At 34.0% G+C, this 10838-nt stretch overlaps 1 long non-coding RNA gene across 1 annotated transcript; it reads left to right on the top strand.

The window, feature by feature from the left end:
- Positions 1–3052: 3052 nt before the first annotated feature.
- On the top strand, positions 3053–10070 carry LOC120161699. The gene is made up of 2 exons (XR_005519497.1): positions 3053–3154; positions 9602–10070. It is a non-coding gene; the product is annotated as an uncharacterized LOC120161699 (long non-coding RNA).
- Positions 10071–10838: the final 768 nt, after the last annotated feature.

Below are 10838 nucleotides of genomic sequence, written 5' to 3' on the forward strand. Positions count from 1 at the left end.
GGAGGCAATAAACAGCTCAGATGCTTCACTGTGGATGATGGCGATGCAAGAAGAAATCGAAGCCCTTCATAAAAATAATACATGGGACCTTGTGCCACTACTACAAGGAAGGAAGCCAATTGGTAACAAATGGGTCTTCAAAATCAAGCGAAATGGTGACGATCAAGTTGAGAGGTATCGTGCAAGACTGGTGGTCAAAGGATATGCTCAAAAGGAAGGTATTGATTTCAATGAAATATTTTCTCCTGTGGTTCTACTAACAACAGTTCGAGTAGTTTTGGCAATGTGTGCTACATTGAACTTACATCTAGAGCAACTAGATGTTAAAACAGCTTTTCTTCATGGAAATCTTGAAGAAGAGATTTATATGCTCCAGCCTGAAGGTTTTGAAGAAGACGAAAAGAAGAACTTGGTTTGCAGGTTGAACAAATCTCTGTACGGTCTAAAGCAGGCGCCGAGGTGTTGGTATAAGAGATTTGATTCCTTCATTATGTGCCTTGGATACAACAGACTTACAGACCCTTGTGCTTATTTCAAGAGGTCTGGTGATAACGATTTTGTTATATTGTTGTTGTATGTGGATGACATGTTGGTTGCAGGACCCAACAAAGATCATATTGAAGAATTGAAGGCACAACTGGCTAGGGAATTTGAAATGAAGGACTTGGGATCAGCAAACAAGATTCTAGGGATGCAAATTCACCGAGACAGAAGTAATAGGAAGATTTGGCTTTCACAAAAGAAATACTTGAAGAAGATCTTGTCACGATTCAACATGCAAGATTGTAAGCCAATTTCTACCCCTCTTTCTATTAACTTCAAATTATCCTCCAGTATGAGTCCTAGCAATAAAGAAGAGAGGATGGAGATGTCTCGAGTACCGTATGCATCAGCAGTGGGAAGTTTAATGTTCGCTATGATATGCACAAGACCAGACATTGCACAAGCAGTGGGAGTGGTTAGTCGGTACATGGCGAATCCAGGCAAAGAGCATTGGAATACAGTAAAGAGGATCCTGAGATACATCAAAGGGATCTCAAATGTTGCATTATGTTACGAAGGATCAAATTTACTTATCAATGGGTATGTTGATTCTGACTATGCAGGGGATTTGGATAAAAGCAAATCTACTACAGGATATGTGTTTAAAGTTGCTGGTGGAGCTGTAAGCTGGATTTCAAAATTGCAGTCAATTGTGGCTACATCCACAATAGAAGCAGAATATGTAGCAGCTACACAAGCCAGTAAAGAAGCAATTTGGTTGAAGATGTTATTGGAGGAGCTTGGGCACAATCAAGAGTATGTCTCTCTGTTTTGTGACAGTCAAAGCGCCTTTCATCTAGCAAGGAATCCAACATTTCATTCAAGGATAAAACACATACGAGTTCAGTACCACTTCATTCGTGAAAAGGTGGAAGAAGGAACAGTGGATATGCAGAAGATCCATACCAAAGACAACATAGCAGATTTCATGACAAAGGCGATCAACGCTAATAAATTTACTTGGTGTCGATCCTCGTGTGGTATGTCAGAGACGTAAGCAACATGAAGGTACAAGGTAGAAAGAATGGTGTGAAGATATGATTATTCCAATCAAATCTTCAAGTGGGAGATTGTTGAAAATTCAAAGGGTAGGCACCAAAAATTGAAAGCAAAATCCACCTAATAGAAATTGTCAAAAAGTGGATGATTTTGTTGAATTTTGGTAAAGGGTAAATTACCAAATTTAATCATTGTAATTTAGGGTATTTACAAATTAGTCCTTAAGTTTCAACTATAAATACCCTAACTCATTTAGCTTCAAAACCATCCCAAAGCATTCTAGCTCTCTTCCAATACTAGAGAGAATTTAGAGAGTTTCTTGAGAGTTGTTTTCTCCTTTTTATCAAGAGAAAATTATCATTGTTTTTTTCTTGGTAGATCGAGAGAGGTTGTAATTCCTATTTTCTCATAGTGAAATTCTTCTACCGTTGCCCGTGGTTTTTACCCTATATTATTTAGGGGTTTTCCACGTAAATTTTGTGTCTCTTTTTATCTTCATTTTTATTTTCTCAAATTATCAGTTGCGATTTACTCTATCCGATAGCCGTCTTCCGCAACACATGGCATTTCACACATTGCAATATATCCAACTTTATATCTCAGCTTTGTTTCTTCAAACTCAAGTCCATAACAATGGTGGCGCGGAGCATGATCAAGGAGGAGAATAAGTCTTCAAAGCCGAAAACAAAGAGTTTGAAGACGAGAGCCCAACGAATAAAAGCAGATATGGGAAAGATAAGGGAAGATCAAAGATGTATAAGAGAGGAGCAGAGGGGTATAGGAGAAAAGTTTGGAGATGTTAGACGCCAATGCCATGACCTCAGATTGGAAACTCAAATGATTGTGAAGCAATCCACTTTTAATCGTATTCGTCGTAGTATTATGTTCAGTATCTTACGAGCTCGCCAAGACGGCGACTTCGATAAAGCTGCCGCCTTCAGTGGTTTCCTTATTTCATTGTTAATGTCGAAGTTCGGCTATTTGGAATATCAAAATATGTAATAACATTGCAATCAATTTAATTATACATATTATGCTAAAATATGAGTTTATTCAAGTTTTAATATTTTGAGTAAGAGCTTAATTTTCTTTTACAAGTTTATAACATTTATTTTATATTATATTAAAATAAACATACTATGCTAAAATATTAATTTTTTATATTCATAAATTTAATAAAATATATGTCAGATTATTAAAAAAAAGATATAAACAAACTTTGATGAATTATATATAAATAAGAATTAACTTACATAATTTAAGGTCATGTTATAGAAATAGTGTAATTATATCATCATGAAAACGTTAAGTAAAATTAATGTTAAAGTGAATCAGCAATCAATATTCTTTGATTTAGTCATATAACGCCAAAATAAAACCTAAAAGATCGGTCGATCTCAACTGAAAAAACATGTCATTCTTTAATCACATAGCCAACTAGCCTCACTATAAAAGGATGTTTCTTCCTCCTTTTCTCCCAGATTGAGATTGAATATAAGGGATCAAAAGCTCAGGGTCATAAGAAGTTTGGGAGAGTAGATCTCTTCCCATCTTCTATTTGGCTCTGTCCCTTTACATTTTTGTTTCACTTTTCCTCTAAATTCCAGGCGCGGTTCTGGTATAAAATCAGTGTGATATTTTACATCTCAATCGCAGTTTGTTTCAATTTTGATTCTTCAAATTCGAGTCGATAACAATGGTGTCCAGAGGCATGATCAAGGAGAAGAAGAAGGGTTTGAAACCAAAAATGAAGAGTTTTAAAGTCAAGGTTACGCAAATTAAACAAGCAGATATAAAAAAGGTAATGGAAGATCAAAAATACGTAAGCAAGGGGAAAATGCTTATAGGAGAAAGGTTGTGAGATGTTAAATGTCAATACGATGAACTCAGTTGATTGTGAAGCAATCGGCTTCCAACTCAGTTGATGATATAGTTGTCTCCCTTGGTTGCTTCCTTAGTTTTGTTTCTGATGAAAGAAAGCTATAGTTTTTTTTCCCTTTTAAATGTCAATGTTAATATCAATGTCGACCATCGTCGATCGAAATCAATTTTTCTTCGTAAATGCATTTTTCAATGTTTTTATACATTTGCAGCAATCAAAAGTAAGTTTTGTAATTTTGGGTAAAGTACCAAATGCCCTCTGACTATATGATGTTACTTTGTTAAATACTTCGATTATTAAAAGCTACAAAATAGTCATTTGAATATAGAATGCTATTTTATTAAGTATCTCTACTATTAAAAGTTAAAAAATGTTCACTAAACTATTCATTCCAAACTTGTTTCTTTTTGTTAAAAAATTGGGTCATACGAGTTGTTAACTTGTTGATTGGGATATGATAAAATTACATTTTAATGATGTCTATTGACACCGTTGTTGCTTTCAAGCACTGACTTGCCATATAATGTTCCATGCACTGACTTGTCGACATAATGTAAAAGGAGTGTCAATATGTAAAATATAGTTCAAACAATTTTGAGATAAGATTTTATCATATTCAAGTTAACAGATTAACGTCCAGCTCAAACGGACGCTAATTTTTAATAGAAAAGACAAGTTTGGAACATATTTTAATTTAATTTAATTAAACCATATAATTGTATTTTTTATTATTAAACTAAGTCATTCATTAATATTGTTACAAATTTTATCTTAAAAGTTAGCTCTTGACAATTTTTCACCTCATTAATATAAAATTTAGTTGAAATTGTCAAAAAGTAATTTATGACTAAGTTCACCATCTTCTTTTTTCAAAAAAAAAAATATTTTCGTTTTATTCCGAAGTAAAACCACTTATCGAAGAGATATAACAAAAATGGACAAAATCAACGAGATAATGCGTTGAATTTTTTTTTCACGAGATAGTGCCCTCGCCAGATTAATTACTCATATGTGATGATCTCTACAGTCCTCATATAGGTCGCCAGGTGCTCCGGACGACGTCCCTATTAGATGAAGTAGGTCGCCATGCACGCCCAGCGACCTATCAGGTCGCCATGCACGCCCAACGACCTAGGTAGGTCGCCATGCAATCCATGTCGCCATGCAATCCATGCTTGACAAATGTCTGAAGAATATTGGTGGTTTTGTTATCTATTAATAAAAAAATTAAATAAATATTATCTTATAATAAATTTAAACTATTTAAAAAAATATATATGATGATTATAATTGTATTATATTACTCACCCAACGCCTGACATTTACCACCCTACACATGGTCCATAAAGCACCAATATCTAGGCAAATTACCAACAACCAAGCATGGACGGCATGGATAACAAAACCATCAACATTGTTCAGGCATTTGCCAAGCTGGACTGCATGGCGACATGGATTGCATGCGACCTACCTAGGTCGTTGGGCGTGCATGGCGACCTGGTAGGTCGCTGGGCGTGCATGGTGACCTACACCTACCTTATTTAACAGGGACGTCGCCCGGAGCACCTGGCGACCTATATGGGAGTGCTCTTGTGAAAAAAAAAATTCAACGCATTATCTCGTTGATTTTGCCAACAAAAAAGAGTTTTTTTTTTTAATTAGTTTGGTTTTATAAGTTTAGATATTGAATTAATCAATTAAAAAATGGAATAAAGTTTAACTTTAAGTTGGTGGGTATACTTCTGAAATATAATAAAAATAATTTTTTTTAAATGGAAACTTGGAAGAAAATGTTTTTTAAGTAAAAAATATAATAAACTTGGGAGAGGGTGCGCCGTCATTTCACTTCGGATGGGAGCTGTCCAGTTTGTTTCCATCCGAGTGAAGACATTGATCGTATTATCAGGCGTTGTTCGACAGCTTTATCGATCTGGTTAGTTTTGATCAAGAGGGATCGGCTTGAGGAGTTTCTCTCTATGGATATGAAAGCTTGGATGGTGATGGATCTTTCGAAACCCAATGAGTTTGTTCGAGTTGTTCAGAATTGGGATATCCTTTTTAGTGCAGCTTTGTGAAATCTTTGGCTTCATCGCAACTCCATTCTTTTTGACTCGTTTTCAGGTGACTCATGTCCGTTGCTTGAGCGTTGCATGTATCTGAAAGAGGTAACCTACTGGGCAATTATTGCAGAAGCTGAAAAGAGAACTGTTCAAACTGTCTTGACGTCAAGGATTATGAGGTGGAGTCCTCCGCCGGAGAATTAGGTAAATTAACTCCGATTGTGCTCGAAATAAAGAGAATGGTTTCACTTCATGAGGTGGTGCTACAAAAAATTCTGAGGGTATTTGGGTTCGTGGATTCTCTAAGTTTATAGGCATTTGTTCGGTTGTGGAAACTGAACTTTGGGAAATTCTGCTTGGCCTCTCGTGTGCTTGGGAACTCGATTTTACTCAAGTGATTATGGAATATGATTGTTTGGACGCTATTAGGATGATTAACCAGTACAATAATGGTTCTGCCCAACTCACGATTTTGGTGCATATCTTGGCTCTGTTATAGCAGAATTGGAGAGTTGATAACATGTTAATCGTGAAAGGATCAAAGTGGCGGACGCCATGACAAAGGTAGCTCGTCAACAGGATTTGGAAGTTGCTTGGTTTTTGAATCCTTCTTCTGTGATTCGGTCGCTGTTGTAGGAGGAGGTTGCTGCAATGCTTGTCTCCCGACAGATTGAAGGATTCAAAATCCTGTTTGAAGGATTGAAAAACCAAGCAACTTCCAATTCTTGTAGGAGGGTTTTTGTCTCTAGAGATAAAATCTATGTGATTAAGTAAATGATGGTTGTTATTTATAGAGATTTTATGTTGGAGCATAACATGTGCAAGAAAGTTTAAGTATTAATTATCAAATGATTAAAGTCTTTAAAAAATGGAAAAATTACAAATTTCATCATAAAATTTTACTCTCTCCTATTTTAACTTTAAAAGTTTTTCAATTTCATCACTAAACTTAATACATTGAGTTTTTTGGTCACCGAACTTTATTCTTTCTCATATTTTGGTCACTCTGTTGTTAAATAGTTAACGGTGTTAAAAACGACGCCGTTTTAAAAAATATCACCAAAACGATGTTGTTTTACATCTATATAACAACTCATTTTAATGCCGTTAACTATTTAACGGTTGAGTAAAAAAAACATTTTATTACTGTTCGTGTGGGACCACTGAAAATAAGATTAAACCAATCAGCAGTCTCTGATTCAGTCATAATAAACATGAACGAAATCGTTCGATCCGCCATGCGATTCTTTAACCTTACGCCCGACTGCCCTCGCTCTAAAACTCATAATTTCTCCTCCTTTCCCCCCGGTTTCTCTTCATGTTCGCTAGTTGTTTCCTCCAAATTCCACAGCGCGCTTTTGATATAATTGAACTCGTTATATAAACCCAGTGTTATGGCATTTCACTCATTGCAATCCAACTTTACATCTCAATCTGTTTCAACTTTGATTCTTCAAACTCAAGTCCATAACAATGGTGGCTCGGAGCATGATCAAGGAGGAGAAGAAATCTTCAAAGCCGAAAATGAAGAGTTTGAAGACGAGAGTCCAACGAATAAAAGCAGATATGGGAAAGATAAGGGAAGATCAAAAATGTATAAGAGAGGAGCAAAGGGATATAGGAGAAAAGTTTGGAGATGTTAGACGCCAATGCCATGACCTAAGATTGGAAACTCAAATGATTGTGAAGCAATCCACTTTTAATCGTATTCGTCTTAGTATTATGTTCAATATCTTACGAGCTCGCCAAGACGGAGACTTCGACAAAGCCGCCGCTTTCAGTGGCTACCTTACTTCAATTTCTGACAGAAGAAAATCATAGTTTCTTTATTTTATTGTTAATGTCGAATTTCAGGGGGAATGTCAATGTCGGCAAACTGGAATCTCAAAGTATGTAAGAACATTTAAATCAATTTAAATTATACATAATATGCTAAAATATTGAGTTGATTTAAGTTTCAATATTCAAAGTTTGAGTTTAATTTATTTTTAGGTTAAGCACATAGATGATTCTCGACTACAGGGGCATAGGACTGATTTTTTAACTCTCCGACTATTAAAAGTTACAAAATAGTCCCTCAACTTTAGAATGTTACTTTATTGAGTCATCATACTATTAAAAGTTTTAAAATAGCCACCCGACTATTCATATGTTCTAAATTGTCATTTTTCATTAAAAAAATTGACGGACGTAGTTGAATATTAACCTGCTCACTGTGATGTGATAATATATGGTCTTAGAATCGTTTGAGATGTAATATGTGGATCGGGTCTTCGTTTGTATTATCTCGTCGAGTTGGTGTTTGAAACATTATGTCATCGAGCCAATGTTTGAAAGCAACGACGGTACCAATAAACATCATTAAAAAATGATTTTATCATATCTTAGTCAGCTGGTTAATGTTCAGCTCTGACAACTATCAATTTTGTTAATGAAAAATGACGACTTTAGAACATATGAATAGTCAAATGACCATTTTGTAACTTTTAATAGTTAGGAAACTCAACAAAAACAATGGCCTAAAGTGAAAGGACCATTTTGTTGATTCTAATATTTGAAGTATTCAACAAAACAACACCTTATAGTCGAAGCCATTTGTGTACTTTACTCTTTATTTTTTCAAGTTCACAACATATACTATTTTTTTTATTTTTATGGGTAAATTACATAAAATAGTTATTGAAATATGAGTATATTTCTATATTCAACACTGATGTTTCAACAATAACAAAATGATCACTAATATTATCGTTTTGTAATAAATTGGTCATCGAATCGTTAACAATCGTTATTATAGTCACGAAAGTGTGGTGTAACCTATTTGGACGACTGAGTTGACATTATTTGGCCATATTGACACCCTTTAGCCAGCCATTTGACTCCCACGTTAACTTTTAAGATCAAATGGTGCACATTCGAAAAGAAGCATATTTTAGTTTTTTTTTTCTTTTCAACTTGAAAAATTTTGATTCAACTCCTTGTTTTAATACCCTCCATTATTAATCAAGGCCCTTCAACCTCTGTCATGCAGAGGTTAATGGGGAAGTTAATTGGGGAACTTGATCATATAAAGAGTAGAAGTGGTCTGGTCATGTATTTCTCTTTCATAGGTTCTTCGGAGCTTTGCATTTTTTATTGGAAGCCAATATCCATTGGATCTTGTATTTTGAATTTTGTTTTCATTCCTGTTAGGTTTTGTTCTTGTTGTTTATCATATAAAGAGTAGAAGTGGTCTGGTCATGTATTTATCTTTGTGTACAGTGCTATGTGCATACTTAGAAACATTGACACCAGCCATGTCTTAGGGATCCAATCTTTGCTTCTTCAAAAAAATTAGGATTGCAAATATTTTTTAAAATAGGAGTTAAAGTGGCTGGTCAAAAGATGTCAAGATGGTACAGTTCCAACTCAGCGACCAAATGTTCCAAATCAGACTTCCGTGACTGTTAGCGGTTGAGTGTTCAATTTGTTACAAAATGATAACGTTAGTCATATTTTCGTTACTTTTGAAACTCCAGTGCTGAAAACATAAACTTACTAGTACTTCATTGATCATTTATACGATTTACCCTATATTTATTTACTTTTTATATTATATTATATAAAAATTAAACATACTTTGCTAAAATATTATATCTGTTAATCTAATAAAAATACATAAAAATATTAAAAATATATAAACAAACTTACATAAACTCAAATTCATTGTATATAAATATATTCTGACTTGCATGATTTAAGGTCATATTATAGAAAAAGTCTAATCATATCAACGTGAACAAGCTAATTAAAGAAAATCAATATTGAAATCATATGACACCAAAATAAGCCCTAAAAGATCGCTCGATTTCAGTTGAAAAATCATAAGATCCTTTAGACTCGCAACCCTCTATCATCATTATAAAAATGATGCTTCTCCCTCATTTTCTCCATAGTTTTTCTTCATCAGTGATAGAGTTGGGATTGGATATTGAGGGGAACCAAAAAGCTTAGGGACATTAGAAGTTTGGGAGGCTCGGGCTCTTCCAATTTCTATTTGCCTCTGTCCCTCTGCAATTTGGTTTTTGTTTCCTCAGGCGCAATTTTGATATAAGATCAGTTTATATTTCAATCGTAGTTTTTGATTCTTCAAACTTGAGTCGATAACAATGGTGTGCCGGGGCATGATCAAGGAGAAGAAGAAGGTATTGAAACCAAAAATGAAGAGTTTTAAAGTGAAGGTCACACGAGTAAAAAGAGCAGATATAGGAAAGATACTGGAGGATCAAAGATGCATAAAAGAGGAGCAAAGAATTAAAGGAAAATGGCAACTCGAAGAACTCATCTTCGAAACTCAATTTATTGTGGAGCAGTCGACTTCCAATAGAATTCAGCTTGATATAACGTTCAATATCTTAGGAGCTGGCCAAGATGGTGAAGATGATAGCTGCCGCCCTCTATAGCTTCCTTAGTTTTGTTTCTGATGAAAGAAAGATATAGGATTTTTCACCTTTTAAATGGCAATGTTATTGTTAATGTCGGCCATTAACGGTCCAAAAAGATGTAACATTGCAATCAATTTTTCTTCGTAAATATATTTCTTAATGTTTTTCCACATTTGCAGCAACCAAAAGTTATTATTATTATTATAAATTATAGTTAAACTATTTATATCATAGAATTGGATACTCTATAATTTAGATTATTCATTTTAATATTAAGTTTTATATAAATTATATATTTTTAGTTAAACTATATTATTTCATTTGATTTTTATTATTAGTAAACTAAATCATTCGTTAATATTATTACAAACTTTATCTTAAAAATTTGCTTCATTAATATAAAATCTAATTGAAATGGTTAAAAAGTAATTTATGACCTAATTCACCATCTTCTATTTCCGGAAACAAATCGATATATATAAAATTAATTAAATTATGTTAACTTGAGGGTTTATAAATACACAAAAATCCAAAAAAAAAACGTAGTAATTTAGAAAGAGAGAATAAAGTAAGAAAAACTCCACACAAGAGACAGGTATCACTCCAAACAAAGAAGAAGAGCCATTCAAGAGAAATCTATTAGGCTCAACGATTGGTTTATAGTTTTCCCCTTTTAAATAGAAATAAAATTGTAATTTAGTATAGAAAAATGGTGCATTCTCCGTCATGTACTAACTTTGAATAAGTTGCTTCACCGGTTGCCCATCAAAGCTTCCTTTCATTTGCTACTTGTCTTTTTCTATCGATTCACTGTAGCAAAAGGGGAATTTAACATTAGCATTGGAAGTAAGAGCATAAAGGCACACTTAGCTTTAAAGAAAAGTTGTCTAATAATAAAGATGAAAGAGTTACAGATATTAAAGATTTAGA

This window comes from Hibiscus syriacus, unplaced genomic scaffold, assembly GCF_006381635.1.
Source record: "Hibiscus syriacus cultivar Baekdansim isolate YM2019G1 unplaced genomic scaffold, ASM638163v2 tig00111402_pilon, whole genome shotgun sequence".
NCBI classification, from domain to species: domain Eukaryota; kingdom Viridiplantae; phylum Streptophyta; class Magnoliopsida; order Malvales; family Malvaceae; genus Hibiscus; species Hibiscus syriacus.